A 25900-nucleotide genomic window follows, 5' to 3' on the forward strand; every position below is an offset into this window, starting at 1 on the left:
AAAAACAAATCTTACAATTCCAGGCTTAGTCCTACTGTACATACAGCCCTATAATAATTATTATCACAAATACTAAGAATAGTTAAAACTTACATATTGCTTAGTTTTTCACCAGGCAGAGCTCTAAAGGTTTGCCTATCATCTCGTCCTAGGTGCCACCTCACAACTGTTGAGTCCATTTGAGAAATGAGGAATTTGAGGTATGGGAAGTTTAGTCACAACCCTATGGCACACGGCTACTCAATGTCTAAGTGAGATTCTACTTTACAAAGTCTCAGTGCAAAATAAACTGTATTTGGTCTCTCATCTCATCTCAGCATTTAAGGATTGGAGACACTGGCCTTTTAGAAATTGTGTTAAAATGCCAATGTATGGTCGGGTAGAAAGAATAATCACCCACTCCACTCCCCTACTCCCACCCTTCAAGCTTGTTCACGGACAGTATAACTTTCATCGTAGCCTTGACAGTCATAAAGATTGTGGCTTTTGTAGAATAAATCAATTTCCATGAGGCATGTAGTTTCTAAGTTGCAAATGGAATGCCCAAGCGTGTTTGGCACACTGACCTTTGTGTGAGTCACCAGGCTCAGCACTGGGGCGGAGAACATTTAGATTCAAGAGTATATGATGGAATTTAGCAGTACGGAAGGTGGTGTTAGAGGTTTACCTTCGCTGCCTACTGAATTTCTAATTGTTCCCCTTTCCTGTTATCTTCTCCTCGCTTGTTCTAACCTCTTCTGTGACTACACACTTTAGATTTTCAAAATATCAGTGGGAGGGGGAGGCTTTTAATCTCTCTGTGAGAAATTTGAAGACAGCATATAATATATAGTAAAAGGAAATTGCACTCCCTCTCAAATGGAAAACGTCTCACTATCTCCTGGGATGTGTCTTAATGCTAAGATTAATGGAAGTAGTCGATTTTAAGACTAAATTTTTTTAAAAAATAGTGAAATGGATATTAATGTATGCAGACTAAAGATAGATATAATGGAGACCGTATTTAAACACTGCTTCAGCTTGTGTTCAGAGCACAGGTAAATGACAAAAACACTTCAGCCAATCTATTGTAGAACAATCTCAAGGAGGAAGAACAGAAAGAAACAGGCTCTGAGGGAGGGAAAGCAGGGACTCAAATGTGATAGAGCACGTTACTACTCCTGCTGTACACACACATGATCACAGAGTCTTGGGGGAGTGGAGAGTGACCTACTATGAACTGCTGTGAAGTCCATTTGGAAGTAAAAAGGGAGAAAACAATCCACCAGGGTCCTACCTTTCCTTGCCTTATAGGGTCCAAATCTGCCCCAAATTTGCATCCATTCCCCAAACTTCTAAACTGCATCATGTGGCCTCTCTGGGTAGCAGCCAGGGAAGCCAGTGGACAGTGCAGCAGCACATGCTCAGCTCCACTACAATGGGAACAGTTCACAAAAGCCACAAAGCAAGTGACATGCACAAGTCCGTGGTGATGACTGAGTACCATATACTAGGATACAGCCCTCCAAGAATATCTGGGTGGCAAAAGGAATACAACCTATCTTTCTACAGATCTTCTGGGAAACAGTCAACTGTTTTTGTCCTGAATGCAGGGTAGAACCAAGGGGTCCTGGAATCAAGTGAAAGGTGTCCCCTCACCTAATGCTGGTGGCACACTGCCACCAGACAACTTCTAACAGGATCATCATTCAGTGTTTGGTATTAATCTACCTTGGAGTAATCCACTTTTCAATTCATGCACTTAAATCCTGACTACATCCCATATATTAATGCATGTGCTATTTATAGAACATTAAACCTGACCGAAGAACAAAAATAATGCCATGTACACACTTAACAACTCTACAGAATTATAACAAAGTATGGGATGCTATGTCCCTTTGTGAGTCTATGAAAATAATAGAATTCGGAGGTAAACAACTGCTAATATTCAGGGCTTTGTATGTATGAGGGGACATAAATCCTCTGGGGTAATTACTAAGGAAATAGTAACTTTCAACATCTGTAACTTTTCTTCCTCATATGTCCACACAAATATCAGATTCTACTCTGATCCTAATATTAGGCATTGATAGACCATTAAAACAGATTCAAAATCATTTGCAACTAAGAAAATCAGCTTTTCTTCTTCCTTGCAAAGGATGAAGGTGGTAGATGGTGCAGAAATGATTCTTTTTTGAAGTTTAGAAAATTAGGGTATGGAAAAATCACAAAATAATTATAAATAGCCAGTACATTTATGGAAATGTATTCAATCTCAGAAGTAATAAGGGATGTGCAGATGCAAAAAAATATTATATTTTTTGCCTCAAAGTTTGCTAACTATTATGTCAAGAAGCATATGGTGAAATGGGTACACTAATTTGCGAGGATGCAAAATATTAAAACATTTTTTGAAGAATTTGGCAGCATACATCCAATTTAAATAGATCCAAGACTAAAACCTAAAATAGGCATATGTATATGTGTGTATAGATGTGTGTGGGTATATATATAATATATATATGATTATTGAATCATTATATAATTTTGATAAAATAAACCCACAAATTCTATACAGCCTTTAATAGGTGAGTAATTATAAGTATACTTTGGACAAATAAGCATGCAGTGATTCTTAATAATGGGAGGACAGATCTATATGAATTGACATGGAAAATTTCCAAGAAAAATGATGATGTGCTAAAAGTAATATAAAGTAAATTTAGAACTTCATTTGAGTTTAAGAAAATGCAGAACTTAATTTAGAAACAAAGTACAGGATAAAAATCTCATCCTTTTTGATTTTTAAACACATATAATTGTGTATATTTGGAATAAAAGGAATTCTGGAAGAATTTTACATTATTCAATATAAGCTTCTATATTCCTTTCACAATGAATATAAATTGCATGTGTTATTTATAGAATATTAAAACCGATTAAAAACAAAAAATATTAGAATACAAATAATGCCATGTACACTCTTAACAATTATGTATGTAATTATAATGAGCTATTGGAGACTGTGTCTTTTTGGAAGCTCATGAAAATAAGAGAATGCTGAGACAAACAATTGCTAATACTCAGTGTTTTGCATTTATGAGGGGAAATACATAGGTGAATTGCCTAGGAAATAGTAACCTTCTCTATCAAATAAATATAGTTTATTAACTTTCATCATTTTATGAAATATATACTTTAAAAATAAGACCTAACCAGGTAAACTGCCTGCTAAAATGAAACTAAGAACATTCCCCAGAGGACTTTCACAGGACTCAGAGTCTCAAAACAACTACTCACAGTGTACAGGATAGCATTCCAATTCCTGGTAATAGGCAATACGCATATTTCACCTATTTTTCCCCATTGGAAAAAAATAAAAGGAAAGAAAATAAAACAAAAATGAACACACCCATACAAAAAATTATGAAGGCTTATTTGGGGAGACTCTGAAGTAGGCACTGGGGAAGTGACAGGAAGAGCTCAAGGACAGGGTTTTTAGTTTTGGATTGAGGAGAAAAGAAAACTCCTAAAGTTCAGACAAGTGTGGAAATCTACTCTTCTTTTCAATTTACCCTCCTATTTTCCCTATTGTCTCACAACCCATCGATGGGGAAGTCCCTCAGAGTCCATGGCAGTGGCCATTAATGGGGGCAACATTTGGAACACTTGGGTGGCTCAGCTGATTAAGCATCCAGCTCTAAACTTTGGCTCAGGTCATGATCTCAGGGTCATGAGATGGAGCCCTGTGCTGGGCTCCAGGCTCAGCCCGGAGTTTGAGAGTCTCTCCCTCTGTTCCCCCGCTTTTCTATAACTAACTAACTAACTAACTAACTAACTAACTAACTAAATAAATAAATAAATAAATAAAATCTTTAAAAATAAAATAGAGCAAAAGGGGCAGCCCTTGCCTAAACTCTTACAGGGAGAATATTGCCCTCCATTTTTGTTGAACTGCAGGTAGAGAAAATGAAATGAACAGTCATGAAAGCATAAAAGTCCCTAGCGCATTTGGAAAAGACAGAAAGTTCAGAATGATGGTAAAGGTCAAGCTTGTTAAAATGAAAAATAAACCTCAAAATCAAGTGACCCTGTGTTATCCGGAAATGAGACTGAGACTTTGATCGTAATAACTGGAACTCTGGGATTAATGCAATAATTACATTACTAAATCAATATTAGTGTGAACATAGAAAACACAATAAAGGACAAGTAGTAGAGAAAAAAGAATCAAATTTGGTGGAAGCCCACATATATAAGTTTTAGTCCTATGAGAAGCTGATGCCAAGATAAGATGAAATCTGCAAGAGACTTACTGGAAGTAACGAATGTAAAGGATATAATGACAAGGAACAGGTGGGAGCAAGAAGAACTTTTAGACCACGTTGGAGGCTTGGCCATGGAAAAGGAGAGAAGGAATGAAGGATTAGATAGAAAGAGACTCAGATCGCACTTTGGTACTGAAAAATTCTCAAGTTGCTGATTCTAGAATTTAGAAAAAGGAGGTTGGTAATATAAGCCACAACTCTCAAGGCTGAAATCAACATCAGGGATTCATTTTTTTTTTTTCTTTTTAAATATTTTATTTATTTATTTCTGAGAGACACAGAGAAAGAGAGACAGAGAGAGAGGCAGAGACATAGGCAGAAGGAGAAGCAGGCTTTCTGCAGGAGCCCGATGTGGGACTCGAATCCAGACCCAGGGATTACAACCTGAGCCCAAGGCAGACGCCCAACCCCTGAGCCACCCAGGCATCCCAACCTCAGGGTTTCAGTTGGTACTACTTATTCTCTTCCTCCTGTATAACCTATTTGAAACTCTCCTCACCCTTAGATATCAATTTGGCAGGTCCTAATGGTATGAACCAAAATGTTATTCTTGAAGGCTCAGAGATCTTAGTAGCAATACTTAGAGCCATGGTGGTCTCTGGACACAAGAAGTCAAATGAGCTGTGGTGGCAGATGTAAGTTGTAGTTCCATAAGACAATATTTCTTGACAAGACGGCACCACCTTTGTGGATCATGACCACCAACGATGCAGAGTCCAAAAGTGCAGAGATAGGGAGCACAAAGGCCTCTACTCAGTCATTGGAAAATAAGGTAAGTGGGTTCATTCCTACTTTCATCCTTGGTTCCCAGACTCATGCATTCTTCCTATGAGGGACAAAGCATCAGAAAGACATCTTAGTCAGTGCTGTATTTCATTTGAAGGTTGACATGTCATCCTTGTAGAGTATCACCTCTGATCCAGGGCTTCTGCTATTCCTTTAGTAGCTCACTATAACCCTTTAGAAGTCTGGCTGTCTCTGAATAGAGCAGTAGGTGATGTGTCAGGATTAAAGGCCAACTCCTACACCACCTTCACTGTATAACGGGTCCCATGATGAATGATATGTTATGGGAGTTGCCATACCTGAAGATCAGGCATTCTGCAAGCCCCAGAATAATGGTAAAGGCTGAAGACTTAGTGTCAGGGAAAATAAAACCCATACTGAAAATACTCTGAGATATCTCTTTCTGTGAAGATAAATAGCTGGACATTCCAGGATATTAAAGGCTCAACATAATCTATTTGCCAACAAGAGGACAATGCTTCTCATAAGGACCACTATCAACTTAGGGTTTTTGTTTAGTAGGATAGACATTGAAAGGTAAAAATAGCTAGATGATCTTGGTAAGTAAGAGTCCATGATGGGTCTTTGTGTTTCCACAGTCTCTGTCACATGGCCACTCTGCTCACATGCCTACCATGACAGCTTCTTGAAGGCCAGTGATGAAGATCAATTAATATCAATGGCAGAGTCAGTTTGTCAAATTGGTTTTTCAAGGTCTCCTTCCCTGTGCACTCTTTCTGGTGGGTAGTAGTATATGATACAAAAGCCTTCACACTTTTTGTCCACTTCTGTATTATTGTGCAGGAGTATTCCCTTCTCCCAAGACATTTATTGGTATAACCAGATATAAAACCTCCATTATCATTTATTTTCCCGGGACTATCCCTGTGCATATTCTTTCAGAATGGGATATTCATTTCCAGCTAATCAATAAATACGCCAGTCCCCAAATCTCATAATACCACATGTTTTCTCTAATAACTACCGATATTTTAGGTCAGTTAGAATCCTCTAAGAATCAGTCACCTGAACAGATATAGATATACAAGAAGTTTCTAGTGGTAAAGGATGAAAAGAGAGGGGGCGATAGTAGGCAGAGGGAGCCTCTAAGCTGAACTGCAGGTCTGGCACCTGTGAAGGAGCAAGGAGAGAAAGTTTGAACAGGAAGAGCCTGAGACTGCTGTTCAGTTATTCAAAAGTCTTGGCTAGGCCAAAGGAGAGATCCCAAGCCAACTTTCCCATTGAAGAAATATCCCAGCAATAGCAGCCTCATCTTGTTCAGTCACTGGCTAGCAGTCAATCACTTGGGGAATGCATGGCTTCAGTATTCCCAGGAGTAGCAGCGGGAGGCTGTCAGATATCTAGATCCCCTGCAGCAGTTCTGAGAGAAATCTAAATGGTGCATCTCTTTTCTATTGCCCTTGAGACTTACTGTATAATCAACCTGAACTACATAGATTTCAGTTTATTTTGTTTTCCACACTCATGATTTTATAGTATTTGCTTATATTCTTTTGCATAGGTTCTCCATGTATTAAAGCAGATATCAAGAAGATTGTATAGTTATAACATCTGTGGACCAGGTAAAAAAGAAGTTTGTTGGTCTTTCATTCAATGAGCACATGATATATTATTCAGAACAACAACAAAAAAATAGTGAAAAGAGTATCGTATTCTCCATTGAGTAACTCATGACACCATCTGAAAATAAGATTCTTTGTCAACTCCTATGAAAATGCTTTTTCAGCTATAAATCATTACATATATCAGTAATTTTAACACTCTTAATATATAATTTATCAACTACAAAATAGGTGAAATTTAAAAGCATAATTGCTTTTGACAAAACAGTGTAAAGAGCTTTATATTGATTTCCTTTATTGATTCTACATAGAGGTTAGGATCCTCTTTGTTTCTGTTCTTCTAAAGAAGATTGATTAAGGAATATGTGAGCTGCAATTTGAATGGCAGGTGATCAAAATAACACTAACGACTATAACAGCAAATACTACATGGATATCTATGTTCAACGTTAGCTATATTGATATATACATCTAGTCACGCACTGAGGGCATAAGTCTAAAAGTTCTAGAGAAAATATATGACAAGACCAATAAAAGTACTAGCTTGATGTTGTTTGTGTCCTCATTTTTGGCTGCTGGTGATCTAAACTGGATTTGAAAATTCCTAATACCTTCACTAAAGCATGTCTAAGGCTAACAATACTTCAAATCCAATCAAAATAACCTTTCCTCCCAGGTATCTAAGAGCTTCTGTTAACTCTCTAAATATTGACATTTTCCTCATAAAGAGAGCCGAGAAAAATGAATTCAAGGAAAGGTGCACTGAAGGAAAGATTCAGAAGGAACATTTCTTCCTTAAGCAACAGCAGCAGAACTGAGACATCTACGATCTACATCTATGATCTATGATCCCTTTCTCTTGTATTCCATTTTTTTTAAACAATGTGCACATTAACTCATAAGCCTCATCAGTATTTCCGAACCCTGGAAGGACATTAGAATCACTTGAGGGAATGTTTAAAAAATATTCCACCAAACAGGCCCCACGAAAGGCTGATAATTTGAGAATATGATACCCTGTACACTAGTAGCCTCCATCCAATTGTTTTGACACCCATTGATGACATTTGCTTGAACCAATAATCCTCTAAGGAGTTGAAAAATGATGTTCTTCTAATTTTCTCATTATTCTACATTTATTTCGTGACCTACTGCTACAAAGAAGAGTTTTCGGGATGCCTGGGAGCCTCGGAGGTTGAGTGTCTGCCTTCGGCTCAGGCCATGATCCTAGGTCCGAGATGGGAGTCCCCCATCAGGCTACCTGTGGGGGGCCTCTTTCTCCCTCTGCCTGTGTCTCTGCCCTTCCCCCCTACTCTCTCTCTGTGTCTCTCATGAATAAATAAATAGATCTTTAAAAATAAATAAGAGTTTTCCCCACTTTATATTTTTAATTCATTATATACTTCCAAATTATTTTTCACTATCCCATATAATTCATTACCATCATTATAATGTTCATGCTCAAATTATTACAGATTTGGCCAATGGTTCCCCTTGAATCCAGACCCTGTGTCCCTTTGATATATTCAGAAGGATTAGAAACAAGGTAAGAATGCTCCTGTCTCCATGACTAATTAACACTGTATTGGCATTATTGACCAATTTAGTTAATCAGAGAAAGCAATTATGGGCATAGGAACAAAAAGGAGAATTTAAATAATCCCTGTTTACAGATTATATATTTGAAAACAAAATACTGAGCATAATTGTGTTTATAGCTAGATTTAAGAAGTTAGACATGAAGTAATAAATTAGAGCTTAAAAGGAAATAACTATATTTTTTAAGATTTTATTTACTCATGAGAAACAGAAAGAGAGAGAGAGAGGCAGAGACACAGGCTGAAGGAGAAGCAGGCTCCACGCAGAGAGCCTGATGTGGGACTCAATCCCAGGTCCTGGGATCATGCCCTGAGCCAAAGACGCTCAACCACTGAGCCACCCAGGCATCCCTAAAGGGAAAGAAATATTGAAATAAAAAAGTAGAAATTAATAAACAGGAAAACAGCAGAAGAGATTAATAACACATAAGCTATTTTTAAGAAGATCATTAAGAGTAACAAACTCCAGAATACATTTTAAGCAGGTGTGAACTTGAGATTGATGTAAGGGTGTAATCATGGAAAATTGACTATTTCCGCCTACGCACTCTCTGGTCCCAACATCTCCATCTAAGCACTTAGGAATGTGCTGGGCTTAAAAAAAAAAAAAAAAAAAAAAGGAATGTGCTGGGCTTCTTGTCTGCACTTGACAATAGAGATATAGTGAAAAACTTCAGACATAATTGGATGGATCACAAGGATAAGAGAAACCTCAAGAAAATGAATACAAGGTCCAATGAGATCCTCACCAGGATCAAGCCACTAGGAGTCTTCATGGGGATTTTATCAAGGTGTGTTTGTTTCTCTGAAGCAGAAATTGTTGTTAAATCTTTTGAGTGTCCTTCTTCAAACAGTAAAGTGATTGCACACTTTACCTACAATAGGGTAGCTTTCAGTCTTTTTTCATCACTCACCATCTTTCTTGTGTATCTTTTCAAACTCTTAATAGACCTTATTTTAAAAATGCTTTGATAATCTTAAGCGAGGAAAGGGTCATCATAAAATAACATTTGGAACAACTTTATGCCAATTATTTTTTTAAATATGACATATTTTAGAAAATATAAATTAAAAAGACAGACTGAAAGAGAAAGATAAAATCTGGGTATATCAGTGAACATTAAATATGAAATAAAATCTCATTCCACAGAAAAGCTATCCTCTATTCTTTTGAGGATGAGTAAATTTTGACGTGAAAACTCAATGAGGAAAGAAGTAACAGAGGCTTAAATTTCAAACTCATCTCACCTTCATTAAAGTGATAAATATCAGGGGTGTCAAGGTGGCTCAGTCAGTTAAGCAACTGGCTCTGATTTTGGCTCCACTTATGATCTTGGGGGTCGTGAGATCAAGCTCCTCTGTGTCAGGATCCTTGCTTCTTGGCATGGTACCTGCTTAAGATTCTCTCTCCCTCTGCCCCTCCCTACCCCCCCCCTCGCATGTGCTCTCTCTCTAAAAAAAAAAAAATGGTGATAAATATCTTCAGCAACAAGCTACAGCAAACAGCACATTTAAACATTAAGTCAAGACACATACTGATGGAGACAAGAACAAGACAAGTGAGACAGCTATAGTGGCAGAGAAACAATACATATTTGCAGAGTATATGACTGTTTATGTAGAACACCAAAAAATATAGACAAGATAATTTACTAAGAGTGCAGAAAGGTTCTTAGACGCAATATAAACATAATAACGATAATTGATATCAATTTTATTCCTCATGAGGGACTATAACTCCAGGTGGCAAAGGGGGCTTCTTTCCTCTCCCTTTTAAACTACCTCATCAATTTCTAGTTGTCTCAATCACTTTCAGCACTTAATTTTGTAGGTCTTTCTTCCTATGAATTTCATATTCTGGGGATCCCTGGGTGGCGCAGCGGTTTGGCGCCTGCCTTTGGCCCGGGGCGCGATCCTGGAGACCCGCGATCGAATCCCACGTCGGGCTCCCGGTGCATGGAGCCTGCTTCTCCCTCTGCCTGTGTCTCTGCTTCTCTCTCTCTCACTGTGTGACTATCATAAATAAATAAAATTTTTAAAAAATTAAAAAAAAAAGAATTTCATATTCTGGATGAGGAAGTTTGTTTGTTCCCCTTTGTAGAATTGTTAAGGTGAGTTCCTTTCCTGGAGTTTTCTCTATGATGCATCCTGGTAGGATATCCTAAGCACAGCTCTTTTGTGGTAATGAAAGTTTGTGGAATGGTGAGTGCTTTGCTACTTCTCTGTCTGAAAGTTTACCTAATAAAGCTTATTTTACATTTAAACTCTATGAAGTTAGTTGTATCTCAGTGATCCTCTGTATGACACAGGTTGTACATTTAGAAAATACAATAGGGAAAAATATACATACCATTACAAGTGCAATTTATAAATTATCGAGGAACAAATCTATAAAAAAGATATGCAAAATCTCTCTGAAGAAAATGATAAACTATATTGAACAATAAAAATGAGACATACATGAATACTAATACTCATAATTTAAATTATGAGAATTTTTCCCAATCTATAAATCTATAAAATAAATAAATATACCTAGAAATCAATCCAGAAATTCAAAAAACTCTAGTTTTCATGGATATGTTAATATACAGGATCATTTCAGACAAGTAGTCACATCTGTGTGACAAAGATGTCATTACAGAGGCATAATATAGGGGATGAATTGAATGTGAATTTTTTTTTTCTAAAATGAATAGGACGTGAGTTTAAAAGTCAAATATTGGTTTTTAAAAAACGGCTTATAAAGATGTTTATACATTTAAAATATTTCACAAAAAAATACTTTAAAACAATTGTTGGCCAAAGCTGTATCAAAAGGAGGACAAAGGAGAACAATTTTAAATGAAATTTAAAATTGGAAATAGAACTAAACAACTCAGATGGCCTTTTTGTTTAACTTTTATAGTAGTGTAAGCAGAAAAACTGAGGGGAAGATATAAAGGTAGCTCCTATACTCCCTACCTCCACATATGCATGATCTCCTTCATTATCAACATCCCCCACTAGAGTAAACCTTTGTTACAACTGATGAACCTGTACTGACCTGTCATTAACGCCCAATACAGTAGAGTCCACTCCTGGTATATATTCTATAGGTTTGATGAATGTGTAACAACATATATCTATTCTGGTGATCTTTTAAAATCAATAGGAAATCATGCTTGCTGTTTTCCTGACTTAAATTTCTTTATTTCTTTGAGGACTATAGAAGACATATCGAGTAATATACTGATACAATATATAGCAATATAGCAGTATATGAGAGGAAACTATATATCTGAGATTTAAATTAAGGCAAAGAAAAGAACAGAGACATCTGCATAACTCTCATTGCCTTATGGTTATAGATTAAATAGTAAAGCAACATTTCCCTGATTTTATTTCCTTGAAGACTCCAGAAGACACATTGAAAACATGATGAATGATATTCTCAATAGGAGATATAACCTCCACTTATGGCTATGTCACAGTTCACCCCTAAAGGAATCTGATTATGTAATTTTCTTAAAATATACTTCTAAGGATGGAATGTAGGTGTTAGAATTGTTAGTTTTGTATCTGACTTTTGTTGATCTTTATAACAGAGGGTAAAGCTTGCAGAAGCTTGAAAAATATACATTTCTTAATAAATCATGAAAAATATCCTCAAATCCCAGCCATCTTTGCAGATTTGACAGCCATTGGAATATAGCCAGGCTGCCTAAAAGCAGTAATGTAAAGTGCTAACTATTTTATAAACATACAGATATGACTAAATCCCAGTGTAATAGTTGTATTCTAAATATTGAAAGCATCATTTAATGGAAAAAATTCTTGCTGTCTCTTCTCAATATTTTGTCAATTGTTTTTACTAAGGTCACATTCATAAACATAATTAAACCAGTTATGTTGCGAGGGGTACCTGGGTGGCTCAGTGGTTGAGCGTCTGCCTTTGGCTCAGGTCATGATCCCGGGGTTCCTGGAGTCCCACACTGGGGAGCTACCTGGGTATCCCTATGTGGGGAGCACAGGGAGCCTGCTTCTCCTTCTGCCTGTGTCTCTGCCTCTCTCTGTGTCTCTCATTAATAAATAAATAAATAAATAAATAAATAAATAAATAAATAAATAAAATCTTAAAAAAAAAAACAAAAACAGTTATGTTTTACTTTCTATTATTTAAAAGAATATTAGAGCCCAATGACTTGAGAGTGTTATTACAAGAATAATTTCTACTTTAATTTATTCCTTCCTAATATTTCATACATTATTTCTTAAATTAATAAAATGATTCTCCTATGCCTACAGTGATAATAACAAAAGCAATACTTTTATTCTCTTCTAGCATGTCTATTTCCCAGTGATAAAAATGAGTCAATTTGCAGAAAATCATTTGCTTAAATCAAGATTAGCATTTTGAAAAATCACAGAATTCTGTTTTGTACAAAAAAAAAATACTTTTTAAGTCATTATTCCATGAGCTGGCATGTTACCCAATAAAGAAAAAGAAAGGAGGGGGGTGAAGGAGTATGCCATGCATCTTCATAAGATTTAGATAAGTGGATCCCTGGGTGGCTCAGCAGTTTAGCACTGCCTTCAGCCCAGGGTGTGATCCTGGGGACCCAGGATCAAGTCCCACGTTGGGCACCCTGCATGGAGCCTGCTGCTCCCTCTGCCTGCATCTCTGCCTCTCTCTCTCTCTCTCCCTGTGTCTCTCATGAAGAAATAAATAGAATCTTTTAAAAAAAGATTTAGGTTAAAAAAAAAAAAAGATTTAGGTAATATTTTTAGCAGCAAATACATAATGATGCTACTGGAATTTGAGGAAAATTGTAACTACAAGCAAGAGTAATTTCTGTTTTATTTACTACATTTTTTCTTCTAATAAAAAATTAAAAGGTTTTTGCTTGTTTGCTTGTTTCCACATAAAAAGGTGCGTGCTGTTTATGAAAAGCAACAGGTATGATTGTTAGAATCTTATTTTGAGGTAAATAACAGTTGGGGATGTACCCAACAGAAGAAAAACTTTTATGTCATTGCTAAGGCAGCAAATTCTCCCTGACATTTCCACAGCACATCCCCCAGTTAGAAGGTAGCTGTTGTATTGATTGAATTGATAATCTGTTCCTATGTCACCAGAGAATTGGAAGGTTCAAGTTTAGAAATTAATGTTTCCTTGGATTTTTGTAACTGACAACAAGAAAAATATTCATCTTGATTGTCTTTCTGGCTTTGTAGAGTTAGTCTTATTTCTGTACATCTAAATTATTAATAACAATAAAATTAAAATAAGAATTATTTATTCTCTGTCTTCTACCCTCTGTGTAGACAAAAAAAAGAAGTTTACAAAAGGACAGATGTGAGATAGAAAATAGTTAGATATATCTGGATTTCACAGTCCATGTCCATTCTGAATCTATACCTTTAAATGCTACCAACAAGTTTATGCTCTTTAAACACACTACTGTGCTTTGGTAAATAATCTGATTCTGATATTTTTCTTGATATTATCCATCTAATCCCCCATTCTTCAAATTTTACCAATCTACCTGACAAATGATGGCATCATTTATATTTTATTCCATTTTAGACTAGCTTGAACTCACTTCCACCCCTGGCCATTTTGTCAGTAACTATAGGGTAATGATACTTACCTAATATTTACAAGCAAATCATTTTTAGCACATTTTATTCTATACAAATAGTTTACACATTCATATTTCACTTTGAATTTGTCAGTGGTTTAAAAACTTACTTATGAAAAATAAATGGTATATTTTATAAACTCAAAAAGTTCTGATATTTGCATAATTAAATCCATGTAAATACTTAACACGGAGTAATTTCTAAACTTACTACTCTAGATAATTTTTTATAAAGATTTTATTTATTTATTTATTTGAGAGAGTGAGCAAGCAAGAGAGAGCAGGAGTTGGGGAGGAACAGAGGGAGAGGAAGAATCAGATTCCCTGCTGAGCAGGGAATGTGACTCAGGGCTGGATGCCAGGACCATGAGATCATGACCTAAGCCAAAGGCAGATGCTTAACAGACTGAGCCACCTAGGTGCCCCATAGACAATTATTAGTATAACATTAGTGTTTAAAAATTTAGGTATGAAGCTGTTCATTCCATTGGCCTTTTACTCCTGTTATAACTTATTTCTTAATTAAACTCAATGGATAACTTAATCAATGTAAACTCTCAAATAAAAGTTTCTTTCAAAACATTAGAGTATCCTACCTCAAGAAATTAGAAACCAAAGACCAAAATACAGTCAAAACAATTGGAAGGAAGAAAATAATAAAGATATTAGCCAAAGCCACTTTAAAAGAAATTGTATTTAAATTCAATTTGTCAACATATAGTATAACACCCAGTACCCATCCCATCAAGTGCCCCCCTTAATGTCCATCACCCAGTTACCCCATCCCCCCACCCACCTCCCTTTCTGCAACCCTTTGTTGGTTTCCCAGAGTTAGAAGTCTCTCATGGTTTGTCCTCCTCTCTAATTTTTCCCTATTCAGTTTCCCCCCTTTCCTCATGGTCCCTTCCAGTATTTCTTATATTCCATATATGAGTAAGACCATATGATAATTGTCTTTCTCTGATTGACTTATTTCACTCAGCATAATACTCTCCAGTTCCATTCATATCAATGTAAATGGTAGGTATTCATCACCAAAGTCACTTTTATCGAAATTAGGAAAGCAATAGAAAAAATTAATGAAATAAAAGATAATTCTTTGAAAAGACCAATAACATTGATAAATCTCTAGTAAAAATGACAATAGTAAAAGAAAAGACAAAATTCAGCAACATCAAGAGTAAAGTAAGATAAATTACCACCAATGATACACCCATTAAAAATTATGAAGGAATATAAAAGCAATCTTATACTCATAAGTTAAACAACACCTAAAATGGACAAATTCTTCAAGAACCACAAAGAAGTAAAACTCAAACAATTTGAAAAAGACTATTGAATAAATCTATGATTATCTAATTTATTTAAAAATTTCAAAAGCTCTCAAAAAAGAAATACCTAGCTACAGATTGTTTCTAGTAATTCTACCAATTGTTAAAGAAGAGTTATTTCAAGATATAGAATCTCTTCCAGGATATAGAAAAGGAAACATGTTGCCTCCCTTTTAAAAGGACTCTTGTGATTACAGAATATTTAGTTACAAATTTAACAAAACATGTATAGACTCTGTTGGAAATTATAAAATGCTGATGAAAGAAATCAAATAATATCTAAATAATTAGAAAGATGTGTTTTATTTATGTATTGGAAGACTCCATATAAGAAAGGTGTCGATTATCACAAAATGATCCATAAGTTTAAAGTACTTGCTATCAAAATCCCTGCAAGTTTTATATTTCTGTAGACATAGACAAACTTACTCTTAAACTTATATGGGGGAAATGGGTCCTAGAATAGCTAAAAATAATCTTAGCAATAACAAAAAGTGAAAAATATTACTGTACTGAATATTAGGGCTTCCTTAATAGCTACAATCACATAACAATATGGTATTGACAGAATGATAGAAACACAGAAAAATAGAGCCATATGGAGGACAAAGAAAAAGCCCTTATAAATATGCTCAACTGATTTTTAATTACGGTATACAAAGGATTCAATGGAGATAGGATAGGGTATTTTTTGTATTTTTTTGTTTGTTTTCAAAAAATGGTACTGGAACAAATCGATATTCACAGGGAAACAACAGAAAACAAAAGCAGAACCACATACACCTCACATCTTATACCAATTTGAGTCAAATCAATTAAGGAATTAAATAAATGTGAAATGTGAAAGTATAAATCTTAGGAGAAAAAACACAAAGCTTTAGGAAAAAATTCTTTAAGAGAGACAGCTAAGCAAGGAGTTATTAGATTTAATAACAAAATCATGATCAATAAAAGAAAACATAGATAAGTTGGACCTCATGAAAATTAAAAACATTTTCTTTGTAAAGAGACGTGAAAAGATGAACACAGGATGCAGATCGGGAACAAATTGTTTATAAACCACATATATGACAAAGGACTAATATCTAGAAGATATAATAAACTCTCAGATGATAATCATCAAACAACAAAAAAATCTAACTTAAAAAAGGCAGAGGATGTGAATTGACAGTTTACCTCAAAGGATGTATAGATGGCAATAAGCACCTGAAAAAATATTCAAGATCACTAGCCATTAGGGAAACGCAAATTAAAACCACCAAAGATATCACTACAAACCTATCACTATGTCCAAATTTTTTTAATTTATTTATTTATGATAGTCAGAGAGAGAGAGAGAGAGAGAGAGAGAGAGAGAGAGGCAGAGACACAGGCAGAGGGAGAAGCAGGCTCCATGCAGGAAGCCCAACATGGGACTCGATCCTGGGACCCTGGGGTCACGGCCTGGGCCGAAGGCAGGTGCTAAACCGCTGCGCCACCCAGGAATCCCCAGTATGTCTAAAATTTAAAACAAGAAACAGTAACATAAAATGATGTACACAACAAGATCACTAATACATTGTTGGTGGAAAATACTGTGACACTTTCTTATAAAATTAATCACGTAATTACTAGGTCTTGATCAAGGACCCGATTCCTTGAGAGGTATTCATGTTTCCTTTTTGAAACTACTCTTTTAGTCCATACTTAATTACAGGTTTGATTGCAGATCTGGCTCTGTCCTTTGACTATACAGATATTTAGATAAGAACAATGATTTATTCAGATTTATATCTGAAGTGCCTAGCCCAGGATGTGGCACCTAATAGTTATAGAATGATTCTCTCTTGGGAAAATAAAGTTTAAAAATTATATTCTTATGATACAATGCTTTATTTTATGTGATGCCTCACTATTTGGTGAGTGGGATTTATGGGAGAACTAAAACAAAAAACAAAACAAACAAAAAAAACACATCAATTCCTTCTCTCCAAGTGCAGCACTGCCAAAATCTCAAATCCAATTAATTCTCAGTATTAACACTCTTTATGGCTTGATCTTTACTGTAGCTTCTACACAGATGCATAATATATCTACTGGGAAGTATTAGATTTAACTTTATTAAATTTAGTTAAATTTATAGTTAGATTTTATTTAACTTTAACTTATTTTGTAAAGTAATACAGAACAAAAAATATCGGATAGTGATCCAGAAACATAGTGACTTGCTATACCACCTGGCTGACGTTTAAGGTGTTTTTCACAAATGTAAATTAGTATGTTAATATCTTATATTATTGACTTATTATGAAAATGTGTGATGCGGGCACCTAGGTGACTTATTTGGTTAAAGCATCTGCCTTCAGCTCAGGCCATGATCCCGGGGTCCTGGGATCAAGTCCCACATTGGGCTCCCTGTTCAATGGGGAGTCTGCTTCTCCTTCTCCCTTTGCCTGTCCCCCATTCCTGCTCTCTCTCTTTCTCGAATAAACAAATAAAATCTTTAAAAGAAACTATGTGATGAATTGTTCAGAGCTCATTTACAATAGATTTTCTCTTTATTTAAAAGCATCTACCTTTATTCAGTGGCCAAAAATATTAGACACATCTATATGTTAATGAACTTATATGTAATATTCTAACATGCCAGCATGCTACCTTAGTATTTATGAATGCTACTAACAGCACCAACTCTTACTCTGCTTTTTTTTTTAAAGATTTTATTTATTTATTCACGAAAGACACAGAGAAAGAGGCAGAGACACAGGCAGAGGGAGAAGCAGGGTCCATGCAGGGAGCCTGATGCAGGACTCGATCCCAGAACTCCCAGATCACACCCTGAACCAAAGGCAGACGCTCAAGCACTGAGCCACCCAGGCGCCCCTCTTACTCTGTTTCTGAGTGTTTTCCTTACATCCAATTATTTAATGTTCTGTGAAAATAATTTTACACAGAAATAACAATATTGGACTGTATGAAAGAAAAATAAAAATTGTGCAACCTTAAGGAACTTGCCATCTTGCTGAAGACCTCTGGATAAAATTTCATTAACTGTTTTTTATATTTTCTCAAATATTGGAAGTCAAAAGTTTTCAAATTTGCTAACGCAACAAAAACAGCCATTCATTGTGGCACTTGACCCACACATTACAAGTATTACAGCATAATGTGTCTGTTAGCTAAATGACTACTAAGCTGCTTTACCAAAGGCATAATTGGTGACATTAAACTCATAACAGTAGGCATCAGTACACTTATTAGAGAGTAGTTTTAATTATATTTGGCATTATTAGCTCAAGCAACTAAATAGACAAGTTTCTCTGAAGTATAAATATTTAAGAAAACAAATACAAGACAATTTAATAAAACTAACTACTTACATTAATTTGGTTTTCATTACCCACAATATTCATTAACATGCTGTACTGTAGTTAAGAGTCTGATAGCCTATTCACAATAAACTGCTACTTAGAGACAACTAAAATGTAAGCCCAAGAGGGATAAATGCTTCTTTTTTAGATAAACCCTGGACATAGATTTTTTATCACTACATAGAGATAGAATCCTTACATATTTATAACTGCTGAGCCCATTCTATCTAATTCCAACATCCACAAACCCCAAAGTACCTTTTAAAAAAATGATACTTTGAGCACTTTTCAAATTTTAAGTAATTCAATAATATTTTTCTTCTAGAACCCTAAATATTTTTGATTTTAGGAAAGGAGAGAGGAATAGTTTGCATTACTTTTATGGCAGATAAACACATACTTTTGTTTATGCCTTGTACATATTTGTATATTGTGATATTAAAATCTTGATAAGCAATTTAATTATTTCCAGATGTCTAATAAATTCTACCCTGATAAGAGATATTTAAAAAATATTAGAGATGTTCACCATCATTTGTATTCCACATTTTTCTTATTTGTCAATGGACCTCTGAGTCACATTATTTCCAATGAGAATAAATTGATTGACCTTCCCAACTGACTTTACAGAACTTACAAAAAACAAAAGCTGGTGCTAAAAACTGGGTTACACATACTTTGAAAACAAATTATCATTAACATTCAGTTCTGTGGTAATTCAAAGCACCATAGATTAGGGAACAAAAATAATTTACGTTCTCCAAAATGATTATAAGCTGAGATTTCAGGTAGATTTTATATGCACATCAGGTTAGAGAAATTTATCTTACTAAAAACAGGATTGGGCGAAGAAATAGAAAGGGACAACCATAATTATAATTCTAGAAATGAAAGCATAATTGGGACATTGTTTATAATATATTAGAATATAATATTTAAAGGTAAATGGCTCATTAACTTCAGGAAAATACAGTTAAATTTCATTCTCAATGGTTTTATGTTTTTCAATGAATGAAGCCAGTGAGCGATATGAACACATAAGGTTAATATGGTTGCTGACTAAATTCTACTCTCATTTATAGTGAAACTACATTACATGCTTCTTCACACATTTTTAAAATGAAGATTTAAATTAAATAAGTTATTACGGGAGTTGCCAAAATTTTTACAGACTGTAAATGACAAAGCTGGGACTTGAAATCCTGTCTATTTGACTACAAAGTTTGTCTTTTAACTTTTAAACTTTGTTCCAAAGTTTGTCCCTTATACAATGAGAGAATTAATATAAAAATATTAAACTTTAAAACATCTTAGTAAGCAATAATTAGATAAAGTCCCAAAAAAGAAAGAGTGCTATTTGTAGTTTTCATAAAGGCATCATTACTGACATTCTGTTGTAATATATAAAGATGGATAATAATAATTCATTTACTCATTCAATAATTCTGATGTCACTATTCTTAAATCTATTGTCTTCGTGGCATTTCAAGTATCTCACAAGATAAAAGCTGCAAAATTAAATTTTATTTTATATAAATTGTATTTGTTCTTTCTGATTTTCCTTTTCTTAGTATCTGTTCTATTAACTTAATAGAAGTGAAAAAATATTAAAAAGTCTTCAAGACTATCCTAATATATATAATACCACAAAAATTAAATATATGACTAATTGCTTTTGCCACATTAATTTTAGGTTAAGAGATGCCTGGTAAGCTCAGTGGTTGAGCATCTGCCTTTGGCTCAGGGCATGATCTGGGGGTTCTGGGATCGAGTCCCACAACAAGGTCCTCACAGGGAGCCTACTCCTCCCTCTGCCTATGTCTCTGCCTCTAAATAAATAAAATCTTAAAAAAAAATGAAAAAAATAAACTTTAGCTTAAATTTCAATCCAATATTTAATTTCCAGCATGGCTAAGAAACTTCTTTATTAACACTACCCTTCCATAGCTAACAATTCCAAATTCTGCATAGAATTATTTTTTAAAAGAAAAACAAATCAACAACAACCACAACAACAAAACCCTTGAAGTTGTGGGAGAATGGACAAAAATAGGAGAAAGATTCTGGTAGAGAATAATTTTTTTGAGAATAATTAACTAGCACAGGATGACTTACTTCTTTGTATTCCTTTTTGAGTGAAGGAAGACCAAATTAGTAAAACATAACGGAATTAAAATATCAATAGAAAACCCGAACTCTCCCTGCCCTGAAGAAGTAGTACACAGAGTTGCGCACCATATCTGTTGGATGGGGAGGTGAATACTAAGAAAAGGAAGCTCACATTTTGTGTTTAAACTTTGCCTGAAGCTTTGGTTATCATCCACCCATGCATGCATGGGACAGAATCTGGCTAAACTTGCCTGAGATTTTAGTTATCCAATAAGGCACATAATTTGAAGTTTAAGCCAAACTAAGTTAATGGTCTATTCAAAATAATTAATCAACATTCAAAAAGCAAATCCAGAGTCTCCCCGATAAAACTCTAAGACATCCAAGATAAAATCCATAAGTACTCATGCAAAAATTTCTTTAAATGTTCCTATTCTCAAAGAAGAGACAATGAGTCTCAAAATGACACATGTTTAATAAACACACTTTTTAAAGATTTATTAATTAATTTGAGAGAGAGAGAGAGAGAGAGAGCACAAGCAAGGGGAGGAACAGAGGTAGAGAATCTCAAGCAAACTCTGAGCTGAGTGTGGGACTGGGGGGCCGACTTAATCCCAGGACCCTGAGATCATGTTCTGATAAATAAATAATAAATTCTACCTTTAATAAAGCAAACTGAAGTCCACTGGTATTATTTGTCAAAAGAAAAAAGACACGCATTTCTGAGTGTGATGTAAGTAGTAAACCAAAAGATGATGATGAGAGTGATTTTGAAAATTTAAAGATCAACGTGCACTGGTTTTATCCAGAATGTGATCCTTCATATATTGTTTGGTTTTGTAACCATATGTGAAGTGCTAAAAGCCATACTATATGTTTTCTCTCAGACAAATAAAGTAACAAAACCATCAAACCTTAGCAGCATTTAGAGACAAATTATAAAGAATTAAGTTCAAAACAAAGCAAGGAGAAAAATCTTTGAAATATTTTTGAAGTCAAATGCTACAGTAGCACACATGCAAAGCACTTTACTAGCTTCTGAAAATATTAGTGAAAGGCTGTACCAAAGATGTTTACTAATGAGATGAGATGTTTGGCAATCCTGGGACAAAATATGAAAACTACTTTTCCAAGGATGTCAATGCTCAAAATATAAAAGAACTGACTAAATATATGACAGTCCAATCAATGGAAGAAATATAGCTAACAAAGTGTGTTTCTTTGCAGTTTGCTGGAATCTACAGATGTTGCCAATGTGGTCTGTGGTCTTGCAATCCAGTTTGCAAATTCAAATCTTGGAATACAACTGATTCATTATTTTAGTCCGTAGAAAATGTTCTTTTAAAAAAAGATTTTATTTATACATGAGAGACACAGAGAGAGAGAGGCAGAGACACAGGCAGAGGGAAAAGCAGACTCCATACAGGGAGCCCAATGAGGGACTTGATCCCAGACACAGCATCACGCCCAGAGCTGACGCCCAACCACTGAGCAACCCAAACATCCCAAAGTTCTTCTAATATTCTAACTTTTCTTTTATCTACCATTGAAAAATCACATTTCTTCTCTTTGAATTCTTTGAATGGACGTATCTGATTTGATCATTGATGATTTTAATTGTTGGGAAACTACTATTTAAGGAAGAAGAATTTCTGCAGAACATTTTCAAGTTCCATAATTAAAGGAAATTTTTCAATGATGTAGTGGATATCCTTTTTTATAAGATTTTATTTATTTATTTGAGAGAGAGAGAGAGAGAGAGAGAGAGAGAGAGCGCACCACCACAGGGAGGAGCAGTAGGAGAGAGAAAGTAGATGCCATGCTGAGCGCAGAGCCCAATGCAGGGCTTGATCCCAGGACCCTGAGTACATGACCTGAGCCAAAATCAAGAGTCAGACACTCAACCTACTGAGCCACCCTGATGCACCATGGATATTCTTGATCTTTCACACCTGTATAATATTATTACTAAACTCCTTAAAACACACTGAATTTTAATTTTCTTCAATAGAAGATCAAGATGCAGAAGTGTAATGTTCCAATATTTACTTATTTCTCTCATTTAAAGTTGTTTAACTATAACTTTATAGAATGATTTTTTGGAGTATGTGACCAATAAATGACTAAAGATGCATTACAAAAATCAGTACTTATTTTATTTTGGAAAAAGCATAATAAACCAGAGATTGCTGAAATTTCTTATAAATTCCTTCCATAAGTATTATTAGAACAATACATGCAAAGAATATAGATACACGTTATTCCTTACAATTAATGTTCTCAATCCAATTATGAATAATGTATAGAGTTGTGTATGTATTTTGTTCTTTCCTACATTATGTTTCTCTAATGATATTTCTGTAATATGAAAATCTTATATGTATATATTTTATATCTGTTATGTCTAATAATTAAAACTGGATTATATTTTTTACTAAACCTTAATAATTTTATTACATTTTGCAAAAGTATCATCACAGTGGATGAGAAATATAAAACAAATATTCCTAAGCCAAAAATTAACTAAAAAATTTACCCTAAAATGCCATAAATTATACGAATATTTCATTAAAGTCTAATGGCCATTTTTTGCATAACAAGAAATGTGGATTAATGCTGTTTTTAAAATCAAGTATATGAAACATTAGCATAATTGTATAGGATTATTAAGTATAACTAATATCAATCAAGATACTATTTTATTTTCTGCAGAAATGTAGATCTATTTCTTTGAGGCTGTATACTGGAATTTAAGAGAGAGACTGAGATTTTAACACTAAGCTATTGACATATTTGCTTATCTGAGACATGGATGCAAGATTTTGTGTGGCTGTCCATAGAGTTTCACAAATTCACCTGTGTATGTTTTATTTTTTTAAGATTTTATTTATTTATTCATGAGAGACACAGGGAGGGAGGCAGAGACAGAGGCAGAGGGAGAAACAGGTTCCCTCTGGGGAGCCCGATGTGGCACTCGATCCCAGGACCTCGGGGTCACACCTTGAGCCAAAGGCAGACACTCAACCGCTGAGCCACCCAGGCGTCCCTACCAGTTTTTTTTAGACAGACTGAAGGGTGATTTCCTAGACTTGAGAATATGTCTTGTATAAGCCTTTATATTAAAATGGCTTTTTTTTTTCCCTATGGTGAAGAAGAGAGGATGGGAGTGAAAGGTATAAGTATACACCTCCAGGTTTGACATAGATACACAGTAGCACTGCTGCTTAAAGAAAATAAGACCAGGGTGTGTAGTCTCTTTAGGAATGAGGCTATGTTTCATTCACTTTCCATTTTGAATGTTGGTGACTGGAAGGTCAAAATGGAGTTTGTCCAAACAGCACTTCTGGCTATAACTATTTCTACAGAGGAGCAGTTGTAACTGTAGAAACAGGATGGCACCATCAACCTTAAGAGCACAGCAGAGCTCCTAGTCCAGTATGCTGATCCTCAGTGCAGAACAACCCCAGTCATTTTATAACATTAATTTATTCCTTCTTTTTTGTAAATCTCCAAGAAAGTAAGCAATGATGTTTGGATTAAAATTTGTATATGCACACATTTTTATATAAAATAAAGCACTTATGAAAAAAATTTCTAAGAGTACTTGTCATATGTTGATCATTAATATCTATAAGTGTAGGGATAAAATCTCTACAAGCATCATCTCTCTTAATCTTTCTATTATGCTCATAAAAGCTGTGCAAACTTTCCTCTCTCATGTGTGTACATATTACACTATTATATATTTAGAAAATATGATCAAAATATATTAATAGACTATATAATCACAAAATACAACTATATTTAAGATGTATTATGCTTAAATTTATAGCTCAAGCTATATCTATAACTATTCCATATATTTATAACTATAGTAATACTGGAATATTTATGAGATTGAGTAAGTTCTACAATAATCATACCCAAGATTGTTAAATTACAGCACTAATGATTCTACTACCATTCTCTTTTATCTTCTGGGAAGAAATATTTAAACATATCCAATAAATAACTGGCCAGTAAGTAAATATTTTCAATATCAAATATCACATTTATACCCATTTTATGTATATATATTTATATATATATATGTTTAAATATATATTTAAATCATGCTATGAAAGATAAATTGCTTAAATGCAAATCTTTTATTTTTTTTATTTATTTTTTTAAATTTTTATTTATTTATGATAGTCACACAGAGAGAGAGAGGCAGAGACACAGGCAGAGGGAGAAGCAGGCTCCATGCACCGGAAGCCCGACGTGGGATTCGATCCTGGGTCTCCAGGATCGCGCCCTGGGCCAAAGGCAGGTGCTAAACCGCTGAGCCACCCAGGGATCCCAATCTTTTATGTACTCACTATAAAAATAAACAGAATCCCAATAGCCATTCCCTGCCCAGTGTGTGTTTGCCATCCTGCAGAGATGTGTCTTTATTATGCTTTTGACACAAGTAAAGAATAGAAAATATAACAACCCTTAAAGATCTTGCCTAAAGGACTTCAGGATTTATTCAACAAACCCTCACAAAATTCAGCCTTTCAGCAGATGAAACAACTGTACAGTATCTTAGTAAAAAATATAAAGACACAATGATCTCTTAGTCAGCATCTCACAGCTAATCCTAGGATATTTTTTGCATTCTGCGGAGATTCCCTCTGCACTATGCAAATGCATTAGGCTGTTACAATTTCATTTTTGTTTATTTTTAAAGATTTACTTTGGCTATTTCTGCTGTTGTATATTCAGATGAGTGGTTATAGTCATAAGGTAAATGAAAAAAAACATTGAATTTCAGAAAATAGAAAAAAGTAGAATAGTTTTTAAAAATGCATTGTGGGTATATTTAGTATTTGTAAAAACAATAAATGCTAAAATACTGGAATAAAAATTGAGCTTACCAGTTTCATTAGCCAATAACATTTGACTGCAAGTCAAATTCCCAGGACTATAATATACGTTTGTTGTTGACTTTCATTATAAAATTCTCTCACCAGACTAAAATTCTTTGCTACAATCAAATGTCATAATAAGATAAACATATTTCCTTGTGGAATGATAGTGTAAGGCACTGCTGTACACCATGAATTGAAATTTTGTGTCCTCTACCTCCAAATACATGTGTGGAACTCCTAACCCCCAGAGTGGTTGTGTTTGGACTAAAGAAGTAACTAAGGTTAAATGAGCCTGTCGGTGGGTCCCCAATCCC

This window comes from Vulpes lagopus, chromosome 22 (genome assembly GCF_018345385.1).
Source record: "Vulpes lagopus strain Blue_001 chromosome 22, ASM1834538v1, whole genome shotgun sequence".
Taxonomy (NCBI): Eukaryota; Metazoa; Chordata; class Mammalia; order Carnivora; family Canidae; genus Vulpes; species Vulpes lagopus.